At 46.2% G+C, this 17,480-nt stretch overlaps 1 protein-coding gene and 1 long non-coding RNA gene across 3 annotated transcripts in view; one reads left to right on the plus strand and one right to left on the minus strand.

Annotated features, from left to right (window-relative positions):
* The window catches only part of TMEM132D (transmembrane protein 132D), a 902,502-nt gene that overhangs the window by 34,317 nt on the left and 850,705 nt on the right, over positions 1 to 17,480 (minus strand). The window lies entirely within an intron of this gene.
* LOC105541078 lies at positions 9,929 to 13,599 on the plus strand. Of its 2 annotated transcripts, XR_001006294.1 has the most exons (4): positions 9,929 to 10,013; positions 11,312 to 11,457; positions 11,737 to 11,974; positions 13,366 to 13,599. It is a non-coding gene; the product is annotated as an uncharacterized LOC105541078 (long non-coding RNA). The 2 variants fall into 2 exon arrangements; XR_001006295.1 differs by lacking the exon at positions 11,737 to 11,974 and having other exon boundaries at positions 9,943 to 10,013.

The raw sequence follows: 17,480 nt of genomic DNA on the forward strand, positions 1-17,480 counted from the left end.
AACCAAACACCGCATGTTCTCACTCATAGGTGGGAACTGAACAATGAGATCACTTGGACTCGGGAAGGGGAACATCACACACCGGGGCCTATCACGGGGAGGGGGGAGGGCAGAGGGATTGCATTGGGAGTTATACCTGATGTAAATGACGGGTTGATGGGTGCTGACGAGTTGATGGGTGCAGCACACCAACATGGCACAAGTATACATATGTAACAAACCTCCACGTTATGCACATGTACCCTAGAACTTAAAATATAATAATTAAAAAAAAAATAAAAAGCATTTCCTGCTGTGCAGGTCCGACAGACTTTGCCCCAGGTCACTGTACATTCCTCAAGCCCATTGAATTTCTCTAAAAACCATTTACTACCCCTCTAAAATCATCCACATTCTCCCATCTTCCTTTCCCCTAAGAAGAAGGGTGTATAACTGTCTGCGCCTTATTGTGTCAGGTCGGGGGTAACCACTCTGCGATTTTCTCTCCATGCACGCTAATTAATTTTTATGCCATTTTCTCCTATTGACCTGCCTTTTTTGAGTTGATTTTTTCAGCAAAACTTCAGAGGGCAAAGCAGAAGTTTTCCTTTGGACCCCTGCACTCCACCAATAGAATTTGACAGAAGTCTGAGCTTTCTCGTGCCAGGTCATGAAAAAACTTCTACCTATGCTCCCGGAATGCTGGCCCTTCAGATGCCCCCTCACAGAAGCCAGCCTCTGAGTCATGGGAAGCCCAGGCCAGATTGAGGAGCCACAAGTGGACCCTTCAGTCCGCCAAGAAGAACTACCGCTCACACGGGCGACCGTGTTGAACATCAGCACAGTTCCAGCTCCTGCTGGTTCTATGTGGTCTGCGGGAAAATGAAGGAACACAGGAATTCTCAGCAGATGCAGGGCAGGAAACCTTCTTCTATGTTCAGTCCCACCTTGGCAGAAATCTACAATATACTGGAAAGGACAGATGTTGCATTCCATTAAAAGTGGGAGTGAAACCCACTTTATTTGTTTTCTATTTAATTTTATTATTATTATTTTGAGACAGAGTCTCGCTCTGTCACCCAGGCTGGAGTGCTGTGGCACAATCTTGGCTCACTGCAAACTCCACCTCTCGGGTTCAAGCAATTCTCCTGCCTCAGCCTCCTGAGTATCTGGAATTACAGGCACCTACCACTACCCATGGCTAATTTTTTGTAATTTTAGTAGAGACGGGGTTTCACCATGTTAGCCAGGCTGGTAACTCCTGACCTCAGGTGATCCACCTGCCTTGGCCTCCCCAAGTGCTGGGATTACAGGTGTGAGCCACTGTGCATGGCCAAACCCATTTTAATTAGGTCACTGAAGGTCAAGGTGACCCAAGCAAGTTGCAGAAGACTAGGAGAGAGTCTGAGAGGCTGACGGGTTGGCTGACAGGCTGTGCCTCATGGTGATCTGAGGTCAGTTCAGAGAATCCCCGCCGTGGGTTTTTATGTCTGACTGATGCAGTGCAGTCAGCTGAGGATGGCAGTGAATGTGCAGAACTTATCTTCCTGTCTTTCTGAGGACAAAGTTACTTTAAAAAATCATCCCGCCCAATTCTATCTTCCAGCAATGCTTGACATAGAATAAGGCCTCAATAATTTTTTTTCTTGAGTGAATGAAGGTATTGCCTATGTCTTATAGATGAGGCAGCTGAGGCTAAGTGACTTGGATAAGCCATCTTGCTGGTTCTGTGAGGTCTCCTGATGTAAAAAGTCTCATTAGTTAAGAAAACTATCATCTAAGACTCCCTTGGCCAGTAACTTCCTTTTATGCAAAGAATAAAGGTCAATTTAAAATTAAGCCTAAATGAAATGGAATTCAGATGTTCAGGGTCAAGTCCTAGGGGGAGGCACTGAGGAAATGACAGCTGTCTGGGGGCTGGTGGCAGGGATCGAAGCTCTGCAGCACCAGTGGGTGGCAGGGATCTAAGTTTTGCAGTGCCAGTTGGTGGCAGAGATTTAAGCTTAGAAGCGCAGTCGGTGGCAGGGATCGAAGTTTTGCAGTGCCAGTCGGTGGCAGGAATCTAAGCTTCACAGTGCCAGTCGGTGGCAGGGATCTAAGCTTTGCAGCACAGTTGGTGGCAGGGATCGAAGCTCTGCCACACCAGGCGGTGGCAGGGATTGAAGTTCTGCAGTGCCAGTTGAGGCAGGGATCTAAGCTCTGTGGCACCAGTTGATGGCAGGGATCTAAGCTCTGCAGCACAGTCGGTGGCAGGGATCTAAGCTCTGCAGTGCTAGTCGGTGGCAGGGATCTAAGCTCTGCAGTGCTAGTCGGTGGCAGGGATCTAAGCTCTGTGGCACCAGTTGATGGCAAGGATCTAGGCTTTGCAGTGCCAGTCAATGGCAGGGATCTAAGCTCTGTGATGCCAGTCGGTGGCAGAGATCTAAGTTCTGCAGCGCCCATGGCCCACTGGTTCACCCTGGCCGAGTCTCCAACAGACAGCCCCGTGCAGCTTCTTTGCTTCGCGCATTTGTCGATTTGCCAATTCCTGTTGCCAGTTCCTGTAGTATAAACACTCGTGATTTGATGCTGCCAACCCAAAGTCACCGAATGCAGAGTTGGGAAGAAATGTGCCACCACGGCTCTTGGTAGCTGGTATGACCAGCTCAGTGGTCTCCAGTTACTGGTGTCCCCACAATTCCCTCTTGTCTTGCTACCAGCACTTGAATTTGCAGCCCCTGGACATGTGAGCACCAAGCAAGGAGAAAATCAACAACCCCAGCTGGCTCCACATCCAGCATTCCGGGTTAGAGAACTGTCTACAAGAGGAAACTGAAACTCCTCATAGAGCTACACTCTGCGTTTCCCGAGGTTGCCTAGTTACTAAGCTGCAGATCTGGGGATGAAGGCGGGCTTTCTGGCGGAGGCTTTCTCACTCCTAGGTAGTTGCTTGTTTCATTACCTCATGCTGTTTTTATTTTTTCTACCTAGGCTGTGACAGTTAATTTATCAGGACAGTGAGATTCCAGGGACAATGGCATTTGTACTGATAGTGGAATCGTGGAAAATAGAAGGAAAAACGCTGACAGCAACCCAGGTCCTTTGACGTATTTCTGACTATAAATAAAAACAATTAGATGCAAACAATATTTTTGAAAATATAGAGAAACCACCGGTCTTTTGGATTCCACGATTCATAATCGCCCGCTTCTCTGTGTAGATGATAAAATTTGTGGTTCAAAGCTGCTGTTTTCTCTCTCTCTCTCTCTCTGTCTTTCTCTCTCTGTCTCTCTCTCTCCATGGAATGGAATGAAAATGGAAAGAAGCCAGGTCCATGACAACCTAGACACCTGGGGAGTGAGATGGAGAACGTGGCAGAGATGACCCTTGCCTAGATATTTTTTAGTCCATTTCCCTCTGTGCTCTTGATACCTTTCTCATCCCCAAGGAGCACAAGGAAAAGTAAACAGAGGCTGCATTCATGAATCAGGCCAGTGAACTGGCAAATGAGTCTTGCATATGCAGAGACTCGCTCTTCTCTTTCTGAGCCTGCTGGGAAAACACCTTTACCTTTAATCACACACATACACATGCACACACATGTGCACACACTTATGCATGAACACACATGCATTTGCATATGTACACATGCACACAAGCACATGCAGGCTCATGCATACACACACAATGCACACATGCACGCACACACTGGCATATGCACACACATGTACTCACACAATGCACACACACACATTGGCATATGCACACACGTGCACACACACATGCAGGCACATGCATACACATGTACTCACACAGTGCACACACACGCACACACTTACACTTGCATATGCACACACACATGCACACACACACACATGCACACACATACACACATGTATGGACAAAAATAAAGAGGAAAAACTGGAAACCTCAAAAAATCTCTAAATGGACTGATGTTTCTTTTGCTACCAGGTGTTGAATTTTGTTTCTCCTTTTGCTAAAACTTTCTCTAAGCCTAATACTCCTTGGAAACAAAACCCACAATCCACTTTTGAAAACTACTGAAGATCTTTTTCTTTTCTTTGGGATCATAAAATATTCTCGACACTGAACCAGCTGCAAAAGTGAAGGTGAAGTTAATACATGCTTCATATTTGGCCCAAATGTCACTTTCCTGTTTACAGCCCTTGAAACTTTTGCAGAATCAACGCTATGGTCTTGGGAAGATAGAGGCTGCATTTCCCAGCACACTTAGGGTAACCATAAGCAGAGTGTGGCAGCATAGGCCAACAACAATTACGGCATTTTGTTTTGTAGAAATGAGACACAGGAAGCATACATATCGGCACATTTACAAAAGTAAACATCGTGGAAGGCAGTTATTATCTCCGGGCTCCAAATCCACCTTTCCATGCTGTTTTGTGACCCTCCAAAATCAGCTTATGTCTGATTTACCAGCTGTTTTCTTGTAGGCTCTTCCAGTAAGGAAATTAGGAGGCCTCCAGGCTGGAGGAAGAGGAGGCATTTGCTCCTTCATCTCTTCTTCCTGGGCTCCTTGTCTTCTTGCTGTTTCCATGAGCATTAGGGCAGTAATGCTTCACCCCACAGCATCAGGTCCTTTCCTCAGCAGCAACTGGATGCAGTTCACAGTTTCTCCAGCACTTGCAGAATCAGTCTCATTTCACTCTCTCATGGACAATACCATCAGCCAGGCCATGCCACCACCTCGGAGGCCTGGCTTCCACACCCAGATGTGGAGGAGCAGCAACAGCCGAGCAGCAAGCTCTCCTCGGAGGGGGGTCCCAGACCCACAGGGCATCTATAAGCTTCCAGGTTGGGATAATTCCAACCTTCTCTTTGTTCCTTCAGCACCAGGGATGGTGGCTGTTTCATGCATTAGGTTCCAGGGTGTCACCCAGGCCTCTGTTTCCCCTCCTGACCTCGTGATCTGCCCACCTCAGCCTCCCAAAGTGCTGGGATTACAGGCATGAGCCACCACGCCTGGCCTAGTTAATCATCTTTATGCTAAAATCTCTCTGTACAAATGACTGATGAAGATTCTGTCTCTTGGTTATACTCTGATGAATACAATGGAAACTGCCATTATCAGGTGCAGTCACCACACCTGAAAGATGTCTGTGGGCTTGGGAGAAGGTTGAGAATGACCAGACACAGATCTCCTCCTACTTTTCTTGCCTTCTTGGACATATTGGAGGAGGGCATGCTCTGCCTCCTTACGTGTGGTATGGGCATGTGGTGTGCTCTGGCCAGTGATGTGGGAGTAGAAGTGATGGATGTTACCTCTGATTGGAAACATTTAAGAGTCAGTGCACACTCTTCTTGTCTCCTTCTCCTACCCAGGAGGCCCACGATGTAGGTGCCTCAACATGAAGGCCATCTGGGATGCTGAGCCATCACTGCACAGGGAATGCCTGCCCTGGACAGTCACCACTGCTGTCTTTGCCTGAACAATAGAGGCATGTTGTGGAAGGATGCTGAGATTCGGTGCTGTTTGTTACCTCAGCATCCCCTAACTGATCCTGACTGACTGAGATGGCAGGCAAGACCTTAGCTGTTTTGATGTCTACTGCATCATCTAGAACAGTGCCTGGCATACAGTACGCACACAAGAGAGAGGTGATGAATGAATGCATAAAAGTGAGAATTCATGTGGAAGAGTTCTAATAGGAGCAATGAAACAGCACCAAATTTCTGAAACCGTAACAAGAGAAAAATAAACAGAAAGTTTCTGAAAGCAGTGGTTCGCAGCCCTATCAGATATGAGATCTCCATTGCTTAATGAATGTTTTAAAGCTCCCTTTTTACAACACTGAAATGGAATTCACAGATAATGTCACGTACATACAAGGTAATTTTACTAAGATTAATATAATGCTCTAACTGGATATCAAATCAAGTAAAAATGCATTGGTAATTTAATGAGACATATTTCAACATGCCATTTGAGCATGACCACATGAGAAAATGCCTCTTCATAGTCATTGTAAATGCTGCAGATTGAATGCAGGTTGACACTTAGTAGCTGCTGAGGACATTTTCCAGTGTGGGGAACAACTCTCTATAAAGTTATAATGAAGACAAAATATTCCCTGATTAACCCTGAGTTTACAGTTGTGAAAAATTCATGGTTCTGATGTTAAACTACAGTGCAGATAACTACAGCTTCCCTTCTAGTTTGATGGGACATTTACAAGTTGTGAATAACACAGGGCAGTTTTTTTTTTTGAGATAGAGTCTCACTCTGTCACCCAGGCTGAAATGCAGTGGCACAATCACAGTTCACCAAAGCCTTAACCTCCTGGGCTCAAGCAATCCTCCCACCTCATCCTCTGGGTAGCTGGGACTATGGGTGTGCATCACCACACCTGGCAATTTTTTTTTTTTTGTAGAGATGGGGTTTCACCATGTTGCCCAGGCTGGTCTGGAACTTCTGGACTCAAGTGATCCTCCTGCCTCAGCCTCCCAAAGTGCTAGGATTACAGGTGTGAGCCACTGCACCCGACCAGAACACAGGACAACTCTTTGTCACATGAGCCTGTCCTGGACATTGCAGGGCATTTAGTACCCCTGACTTCTGACCATGAAATGCAAGAGTATGCCCTAATCCTTGTGAGAAATAATCAGTCCCGAAAATGTGCCAAACACTTCCATGGCTGTGGGGACAGTTATATCCCTACTGAGATCTGTGGCTCTAAATAGAATATTCTATCCCTGAGGGTCCCTACATCACACACAGACCTTCCCCCATCTTAGTCCACAGAGAGCAGTGAGTCATCACATCGTGGTCACTGCTATTGCCTCACAGTGACCAAAGGGAGGCCACAGAGGAAAGAAGAGGAAGAGAATCCACAGCTTTCAGTGTGGACAGATGAGCAAAGAAGAGTGCATTTTCATTCACCAAGTCCTGGAGGTGCGGCAGGGTGGGACAGCCTGTGTGCCTTAGAGGGAAGAAGATGCTTCTGGAAACGTCACAGACAAAACATATTTCTCTTCCACGTGCATGGGAATGAGTCAGCTTCCTCTGCATGGCTTTCCTGTCTTCATCAACCCTCACCCTGACCTTCTGCCTGTGTGACTGCAATCAGCATAACGCAACAACAGGATGGTCCATCTACATTCAGGAGGTCATCTACAGCCTCTTCCACGCTTGTAATCTCCTAGGTAATAGGAAATGGCCATTGTTGGCCCCTGTACCAGTGGATCCTGTTGGTAGAAGGTGCCCAAGCTTGACCCAGGTCATTGCTCCAAGGTGTCCTTCAGAAAGAAGGAGTGAGGGCTACTTCTTCCAGACTTGGACATCTGTGTGATTGGCAGCCTTCCGCCCAACTCCTGCCATGCACAACCTGCTCAACCATGCACAGTGGTTCTAGAAGATAGTTCTTGACTTGATAACAGTGAATAATGTTGAGTTATCATACCACTGGATCTTTTGCCAAATGCTTCCTGGGCCCTTCATTCTAACACTTTTCTGGAAAGAAACTGTCCTGCATTATGTGTGCTGGGCTTCCCCTCTAGTTTTATGGTCACCCTGGCAGGCTGTGAAGCACAAGGCATTCTGGGACTTCTGCTTAAGACTTACTCCCACTCAATATTTATTGACCAATAGGACCACCGACTCTTTCACTAGAGACCATCTATCAAACTGCTTCAGTTCATCTGCTCCTGCCAAGGCACTCTCTGCAAGTTCCTGAGTAGGAAGCCTTCCTTGGCTTTGCAGATAGATATCTGTGACTTTTTCCGACTTCTAAGGAAAGAAGTCCCCCCAACATCTCAAAGAGGGCAGCAGGTTGTTGGACTACGAGAGCAAGAGCTTGTCTGACTTCCAGTGACCTCACTGGAGTGTTTCTCAGCTCACAGACAAGTGTGGCTGGTGGTGCACACCATGACTTTGAAGGTGGATGAGCATAAGGAAGTTTAGTGCAGAGAATCTGAGACAGGCTCTGGAGCTGGATGCGTGGGTTCAAAGCCCAACTGTAGCCCTGTGGCTACAGTTGAGCAAGTTGCTTAATCTCTTCTTGCCTTAGTCTCCTCGTTTGTAAAATTGGGATAATAACAGTACTTGCATTTTAGGGTTACTGTGATGTTCAATGACTTAATATGGTTGTAACAGTCTTTATTCATAAGAAGCTGGCATTCATTATGTTATGCATTAGCTATGAACATAGTTCATAGCTAACGCATAAAATGAACATATGTTCATAACTAATGCACATAATGAATGTCAGCTTCTTATGGTTTCATGGCATTACTACTAATGATGAGATAATAATACATCAGTACACGTATTGATAACAATACAGGTGGTCCTCAGATATGGCAGAAATCCTTATGGCTGGAATTCGGGAAATGGAGTTTCAGTAGTATATCCATAGCATGCGCTCAGTGGCTATTAGGCAGAGTTCACCTACTAGCATTTGGCAGCGTTTTTGTGCTTTCCAACTGGTAAGGCAGTTATTTCTTAAGACTAGACTAATTCCTTGTTGCTGCAGAATATTCCCACCTCCCAGCATTTGGCGCTCACGTGCTGTCTCTCCTAAACGAACACCACCCGCACGCTGAGCATTACTGGCTGCTCCATGTCCGCCGTGTGGTACCTAGAAAACTGCCTGAAAGTTTTATTTTCCTCCTGATTTCGGCAGGTGGGGCCGAGACAAGCTGCTTGCTTGATTTTCTGACCTGGTTTCTTGCTTGCATTCCTGGGTTTGGGGAGATGACTCATATCTCAAAGTCCTGGATAGTAGACGACGTACTTGCAGACGATGTCCCTGGTCCTGTTTAGGTTGTGGCTGTGATGTTCAGCAGAACGGAGATGACTCGGCTCAGGTGAATCATCCCCAGAGGCTGTGGCTGGCTCAGGTGCTAGGGAACATAATGAGCCGCTTGGTTCATTCAGACTCTTCTGTCTCCTCTGCTAATCCTGGGGAAGCACTCCCTGGTTCTTACACGGACACACTCAGATGTATGCAGTATTTCCCAAACTTCAGCAGTGCTCAATCTACATGCAGAATGACTGCCATACACACACATCGTCTTGAGTTTTCAATATTTTGATTACTTTTTTCAAGACTTTATTATGAAAAATGTTAACCATAGAGAAAGATAAATTGTACCCACTCATACCCACGGCCTCGCTTCCGTAAGTGACATTCTGCTGTGTTTGCTCTATCGCATATCTGTCCACTTCCCAGCTCTCTATTCATCTTCTTTTGTGATTCACTTCAAAGGAAGTTGCAAACATCTGTTTACCCCTCGATGCTCTAGACTGCATGCTATTAACTAGACTTCAATAATCAATTTCTTGTTTTATGTAAAAAACACAACTTTGTACTATTACCAGAGATGGAAGACGACTATCACCGAGCATAAACACAATTAACTCCTTTTAAATAAGGATAGCAAAAACACAGTAGTGTTAGCAGACACCAATAGGATGTGTTCAGAGCTTCTGAGGGAGGAAGAGACTTCAGGCCTGAATGGCCATGTGAGTTTTTCCTTCTAGATGAAGCTGAGGCATTGCTAGGCTCTGGATCTGGATGTTCTGGGTTAACATTGTTCCAGCTCCTTCACTCTCTGGCTGTGTGACCTTGGACAAGTCACTTAACCTTTCTGTGCCTTGGCTCCCTCTTCTGTGAAATGGGGATGGTGATCATGGGACCAACTTCACTGGGTGGTTGGAAGAGTAAATGAGTTAATACATACAAACTCCTTAGACTTTGCCTGCATGTAGCAAACATCCAATTCATGCAGTCACCCTCTGATATGGTTTGGCTGTGTCCACACCAAATCTCAACTTGAATTGTATTTCCCAGGATTCCTGCATGTTGTGGGAGGAACCCACTGGGAGGTAACTGAATCATGGGGGCTGGTCTGTCTCATCCTAGTCTCGTGATAGTGAATAAATCTCATGAGATCTGATGGGTTTATCGGGGATTTCTGCTTTTGATTCCTCCTCATTTTTTCTCTTGCCACCACCATGTAAGAAGTGCCTTTCGCCTCCCGCCATGATTCCGAGGCCTCCCCAGCCACATAGAACTGTAAGTCCAACTAAACCTCTTTTTGTTCCCAGGTTTGGGTATGTCTTTATCAGCAGCGTGAAAATGGACTAATACACCCTCTCTCTACCAGCGGGTATAGTCTGATGAGGTCTATGCGGCAGCATAGGGTGGCAGCCGTGGAAGAATGCTGTTTAAATGTCCCTTCAAGAGGGAGTCGCCAGAAGGAGAATCATTCACCACAGCCTCTGTCCTCAGGGGCCTTCAGAAGGCACCTGGTCAGTGTCCAAGCACAGCCAAGGTGCAGGGTGGCTGCTGGGACTCCATGCGAGGCTCCTCTATGGACAACCTCTGTGGCAACACTTCCTGCTTGGCTGCCTGAGAATTCCCAGGGCTTCCCGCAGTCAGGCACTTCCTGCCCAGTTTTCCCTCCTTCCCATCCTCCTTTCCCAGGGACCAGACCTGCACTGCATCCTGAAGCTCAGCCTTCCTACTCCTGCTCCATATTTTCTTTATCCTCCACAACTGCAGTCCTCAGTTAATCTCTGGTGCATTTAACTCTGTCTGCTTCCTGAAGATGCTCATGGATTCTGAGGATTCCCCACGTGCTGTGATGTGACAGTCAGGGGCAAGGGAGGAAAACAGCCAGCTCCACTACCTGTCTACCCTCCCTCCCAACCATTGAGAAAGTTCCCCATTAGAGGTTCATTCCTTTGGCCCATGAAGCTTTTTGATTCCTATTAACCTTGAGTTAATTTTCTGAGTTTTTTTGTTTGTAAAATACAACATATATACTAATGAACATCACATATATAAATGGGTTGTATGAATAATTGTAAAGCAAACTGTGTACCAGCAAGTGAAAACATCATAACACACAGCCCCAGAAGCATCCACAATCCATGAATAATAGCCCCCTCCCCATGAGGTGCCTAAGTAAGGAAAGACGACGGGGAGAGGAGCTGCCAGGGGAAGGACCAAGGAGGTACTCTGTGGCTCAGGCCCCTGGCTCTGCCTGGCCTCTCCTTGTTGGCACAGATCAGCCCGAGGGCCACACCGCACACCACGGGCCCATGACCCTCCATCAGAGTCACTGGGCGCTGGCTGAACAAGCACCTTCAGTGAGCTCTGGATTATAACACAGCTATGAAAAGAAGCTAGCTGGTGCTCTTCCTACCCATATGGAGAGATTTCCAGGGCAGATTTCAAAGTGGAAAAGTCAGAGGTAATACAGGAGGGCCTGTGTGCCCAGCTCCCACTGTGAAAACCAACCCAGTGTGCCCAGCTCCCACTGTGAAAACCAACACAGCTGATGGGGATTCCTCTCTATTGCTTTCTAGGTTGTCGCTGCCCTCAACCTCCAGATGCAGCCCCCTGCCACCTTCAGGACCCCTGGCTCTCCCTTTGACTCAGTAGTGAAAGGGTTTCTGTGCTTGGAGGGAGTCCTTCAGGAATCTGTGCATAGAATGCCATAGTACAGAGGAAAGTAAGACTATGCAGTCGTATTTGACTTAAGACCACCATAAGGATACATAGGGAAGCGACAAAACCTACAGGGAGCAGGGGAGGAAGAGGGATGGGGCTGCAAGCCAGGGGATGCCTGCGGTCACCAGGAGACAGGGGAGGCAGGGAGGATCCTTTCCCAGAGCCTCTGGAAGGAGCGCGGCCCTGCCCACACCTTGATTTGGATTTCTGGCCTCTGAAACCGTGAGAGAACAACTGACTGCTGTGGAAAGTGACCTAAGTTTGTGGCAATTTGTTACAGCAGCCCCAGAAAATGGAACAGCTACTAAGTGAGACTCCTCAGCCAGGCCAGAGAACGTGCATTCTGACGGACAGCTTCTCATTTGCACCGATCACTGTGAGTGCCTGATGGGGAGGCATCCGGCGCCCAGAGAAAGAGTTGTTCTATAATCCTTGCACTCCTAGAAATGAGTGCTTCTTACCAAGATGAAATCCACTCATTATTTATGAATGGCTCAGTTTTGATTTCATCTTCCAAAGTGGGTGATAACTGATCATGAAAACCTCCCTCCCTCTCAGTCTCTCAACAAAAGTCTAGCTTTGCTGGTTGCTTTGAGCTGGAGTGTTCTCTGCTTAATATCTAGCAATGCCAGACAGTAATCTTTACTAGGCTAACAGGAATGCTGTCCAAAATGTGCATTTCAAACACCTCATGACGTATTTGCAGTCTAGCGTCACATATTTAATGTGTTTATCCAGTAAGGGTACCGTCCCGGGTGGCATGGAGGGCTTGACCAGCAGTTGGGGTCCCTGGCACTCTTCATGATGCCCGTGTTTTGCTGCTGGTGGAGGAGGGTGGCAGTGTCAGGGCTAGAAAAAAGTCTGCTGTATCTCTGACATCATTCCTGGCTCCACAGCCTCTTTACCTGGTTTTCCACCCCTCCTGGAGATTCATGGTAGTCAATACCCTTTTAATAAATTGAGTAAGTTCAATTTCTGCATAAATCAGCCAGAGTTGCTTTCTATTGCTTGCAAATGAGGATTCTAACAGTGACAAAGACTGGGTATATTAATAAGGGCTGTCTGAATGCATTCTGGGGTGAATGTATGAAAAGTTGGGAAGGACAGGCAGAATCCTCAGGCTTTGAGTCCACATAGGAACCAGGGTTTACACCTGTGCTGTCCAAGGTAGTAGCTGCTAGTCACATGTGGCTCTATAATTTTAAATAAATTAAAATTAAGTGGCCATGCATGGTGGCTTATGCCTGTAATCCCAGCACTTTGGGAGGCCAAGGTGGATGGATCACCTGAGGTCAGGAGTTTGAGACCAGCCTGACCAACATGGAGAAACCCCGTCTCTACTAAAAATATAAAAAAATTAGCTGGGTGTGGTGGCACATGCCTGTAATTCCACCTACTCAGGAGGCTGAGGCAGGAAAATCGCTTGAACCGTGGAGGCAGAAGTTGTGAGCCGAGATCATGCCATTGCACTCCAGCCTGGGCAACAAGAGCAAAACTCCACCTCAAAAATAAAAAGAAATTAAGTAAGATTAAAGATTTACTTCCTCTGTTGCACCAGCTACACTAGGAGACTAGGAGTGCTCAGAAGTCACAGTGGCTGGGGGCTGACACATTGGTCTGCACAGGTTGAGAACATCCCTGTCATCACAGAAGGTCCTGGTGAACAGCGCTAGCTTAGAGAATAAAAGAAAAAGCTCTCTTCCTTGTGACCCAAGAAAGCCCTGAACCTCTTTTTGCTGTGAGTGTGAAGGGAGAAGCCACCTTGATTCTACTGTGTGAAATATCCCATAGTCCCAAGGTTTTGCAATCTTTGTGCTATTGCTATTGAGGGAAGATGATGTAATGATGTATTAATTGACATGGTTTTCTTTTTTCCTCTGAGCCAAATGCTTTTACTTCTACTCTAAAGGTCTTCTTTCTGAAACCAGCCCAACTTTTCTCCCAGAGAGTATCATGGAACTGAACTTTCAAGATCACGGCATCTGGACATCGAGACAACAGAACCCTCATCCGGCCACCTGCTGCTTGCTGACCAATTCCCATATAAACCGCTAACTTCAGTCAGTTGGAGAGACGGATTTGAGATTTGCCTTCTGTCTCACAGCTGATGTCACCAGCAATAAAGCTTTCTTCCCTGACAATACTCATTGTCTCAGTGATTGGCTTTCTGTCCAGGGAGCAACCGGACTTAGGCTGAACCCCTGGTGTTCAGCAACACTCCCATTTCAAATAGTTAGAGATTCACCCACTCTTTTAATAAAAACCTCCTGAGAACCAGCTATGAACCAGGATTACATCTGGGCTCTGGAGATACAGGAAGAAACAGAATAGAAACAAACATGTCTGCCTTCATGGGGCTTACACACTGGGGAACAAATGACAATCAGTAAAAAGATACATTTAAAAAGTTGTATTAGCAACAGGTGCTAAGGAGAAAAATAAAGCAGTGAGGGGTGCTAAAGTGTTCTAGGGTGGAGAGTTTGTAGCTGTAGACCCGTCGGCCAGTGAAAACCCCACTGAAAAAGTGTCATTTGAGTCAAGACCAGAAAGGAGACAGGAAGAAAGCAAAGTAAGTATTGGGGGCAGAGATAAGAGTCATCTCCTTCTGGCTGGGTGGTCTCTGTAGAAGGAGAGCAATACATGGCTTGGGGCATTCTTGGCTCTGACATTCCACAGACATTGATCTTGACAGAAGACCAAGGGGCCACTCGCAGCAAGAGTTCACAGCATGTAGATGAAATTGGGACTCTGCCAGCTGTGTAGGGGGTGGAGTGGACAGTAAAGGCTTCATCAGGAGGAGACCACCACCCACGCAAGCTCCAGGAAGTGCCTGGAGACCATTCATTTTCCCTACTGTGAGGGCCAAGGAACTGTCCTTTTCTGGCCTCAGGTGCAGACATCCCTCAGCAACAGCCAGTTCAATACCAGTTGTCCATGCATAGGAGGTACACCTGCCTGATACCTGGGGCTTCACCCAGCATTGCATACACTCTTGGCCAGGGATCCTTGGATGAGAATTATTTGTTCCCTGGTCCCAGGGGACATAAGGCAATGTCTGGGGACATTTCCATTGTTACAAGGGGGAGGGGGATGTTATTGGCATCTAGTTAGTAAGGACAGTGATGCTGCTAAACATTCTATATAATGCACAGGACAGCGCCCACCACAAAGAATTATCCAGCCTCAAATGTCCATGGTGTCAAGTTTGAGAAACAGTTGCAAACTCCTTTCCTTCCTTCCTTCCTTCCTTCCTTCCTTCCTTCCTTCCTTCCTTCCCTTTCCTCCCTCCCTCCCTCCTTTCCTTTTTTTCTCATTTCTTCTCTTCTCCCTCCCTCCTTTTATTACTATAACAAAACTTTTAATTTATTTTTATTTAACTTTTTATCGCATACAGCTAAGTGTACAAATCATGAACGTGGATGCAGGTCAACGACATCTCATGAAGCAAACAAACTTACTTCATCCAGACCCACTTCAACAACCAGAACACTGTCATCCTGCCAGACGCCCCTCCCATACCCCTCCAGCCACTACTCTGGCTCTTATCCTCTGAGTAAACTCTAACCTGCTTTCGAATGTCACCACCTCGTTTTCCCTGCTGTTGACTTTTGGAGTCAATGGAATCACACCAGATGTATGTGTTTTCCTAGTTCCCTTTACTTAATGGAATGTTTGTGAGATTGGTTCGCATTGTTGTGTGTGGTTGTATTTTGTTCCTTCTCGTTGCTGGATAGCATTCCATTGTGTGAATATATCACAATTTATTTGTTCATTTTACTATTTCTGGACATCTGGGTGTTTCCAGCTTCTGGCTATGACTGATAATGCTGCCATGAACCATCCTGTACATATTTTTTGATGAAGACACTTAGGCATTTCTGTAGGGTATATACTTGGCATGGAAAGGGTCACAGAGCTCATATACATCCTCTTTTATTTTCACTCAAGCTGCTTTATTTCTGCAAAAGTGCCCAGAGCCTTCTTTTAAAAACATGAACTTATCACATAACTACCAGTGACATCTCATGTCGCTATCCAGACATGGTCTAAAGACACACCAATTGTTTTCCATCGCTTTAGGATAAGACATCAAATTCTTAGCAGGACCCACAAGCATGATCTGGCTTCTGCTGGGATCTTTGAGCTCAGCCAACATGATTATCTTCCTGGACAACGCAATTCACCTTCTCTAGTTCCCTGAACTTGGAATGATGGGAGAGCGTCTCTATCAAGACCCCAGGATGTGATTAAATCTCTGGGATGGAGGTCGGGTCTGGGGGAACTAGAAGACTGTGGATATGAGAGAGGCACTGCTTGTTCAAATGCATGCATCGTGGGACTCAGTGGAATGGACTATAAATCTCTTACTAAAGAGAGCTGGGGTCAGGACATATTCCTGTGTTATTAAATAAGGATACTCGGAGTGTATGAAGTGGAAAGTATGTGTCTTGCCATGATGAAGATGTATTTTCAGATGCAGAAGAAAAACGTGGGACAGGGACGGTGAGTCAGGGCTGGGTGGACACTGGGAGCCCCCAGGCACACTGGGCAGTCAGGACAAGTGAGCACTGCTCCCACACCAGTGGAAGCCAGGGCCCGGGATGCCTACGTCACAAGCTCCAGGCAGAGGAGACACATGGGCCTCACCTGGATGAGTGTCTGCCGCTTCCTGGCAGGACTGGCTGGAGAAGTCAATGCAGGGTGCTCTCAGGGGGCATGTGGTGGTGGCCACACCTCCCCTTGGCTGGATACAGCCTTCTTGAGGATATGGAGGGGCCCACAAAGGGGACAAAGGGAGCAGTACTGGACACAGGCATTATTCAGAAACCACAGGCACACACTCTTTGGTTTTGGCTGCATTCAGGATAAAAATGCCTCTGCAGGCCATCTGCAGAGAAATTCCCCCTCGCTGCCTCTTTGCAGGCACCCCGTGAGACTCCTGCCTCCAGCCAGGGCCTCCTCCAGAGGAAGACCTTACCCAGAGAAGTCTAGGGTTTGTCTCCATCTATGGAGCTGAGAAGGTTCGGCTGGGGAGTCCAAGGTGCTCACCTGGCAGGTGAGTGGAAGAGAAACTGGTTAAAGTGGGAAGATCCGACGGAAGGTAGTGAGACCTTATGGCATGGAACATAGAGGGAAATGATACATGGTCACATCTCACTACTATTCTTCTCAGGTAAAGACAACAGCTGGCCAGTCCTCGTCATTTATTAGAGAGAAAGGCACATTAACACTGGAAATCTAAATCTGTATGCCCAGTGGAGAATGATAGTAATAAAAGCAAATGTTTAGAAAGACCCTGGGAAGAGAAAGTAAAGACAAGCCACAGACAGACTGGGAAGTAATAGTTGCAAACACATATCTGATTAAATAAAAACTAGTATAGAAAACATACGAAGAATTCTTAAAACTCAACAATAAGAAAACCCAATTAAACAATGGGCAAAGATTTGAACAGACATCTTACCAAAGAATATACACAGATGGCAAATAAGCATAAGGAAGGATGCTCGGTGTTGTATATATCACCAGGGAATTGCAAATTAAAACAACAATGAGATGCCATGCCGTTATATTCCTAGTAGAACAGCTACAATCCAAAATACTGACAACACAAAATGCTGCTGGGGTTATGGAGCAACAGGAACTCTTATTCATTGCTGGTAGGAATGCAAAGTGCACAGCCACTTTGGAAGAGAGTTTGGTAGTTTCTTATGAAGTTAAACATATTCTTGACATTCAACCAAGCAATTGTCCTCCTTGGCATTTACCCAAATGAGTTGAAAATTTCTGCCAAAAAAAAAAAAAATCTATATGTGAATGTTTAGAGCAGTTTTATTCATAATTGCCAAAAATTGGAAGCAACCAAGATATCCTTTAGTAGGTGAATGGATAAATAAACTGTGGTGTGCTATATAATGGAACATTATTAACTGATAAAAGGATATGAATTGTTAAACCATGAAAAGACATAGAGGAACCTTAAATACATACTACCAAGTGTAAGAAGCCAGTCTGAAATGGCTA

Source organism: Mandrillus leucophaeus, unplaced genomic scaffold, assembly GCF_000951045.1.
Source record: "Mandrillus leucophaeus isolate KB7577 unplaced genomic scaffold, Mleu.le_1.0 Scaffold232, whole genome shotgun sequence".
NCBI classification, from domain to species: domain Eukaryota; kingdom Metazoa; phylum Chordata; class Mammalia; order Primates; family Cercopithecidae; genus Mandrillus; species Mandrillus leucophaeus.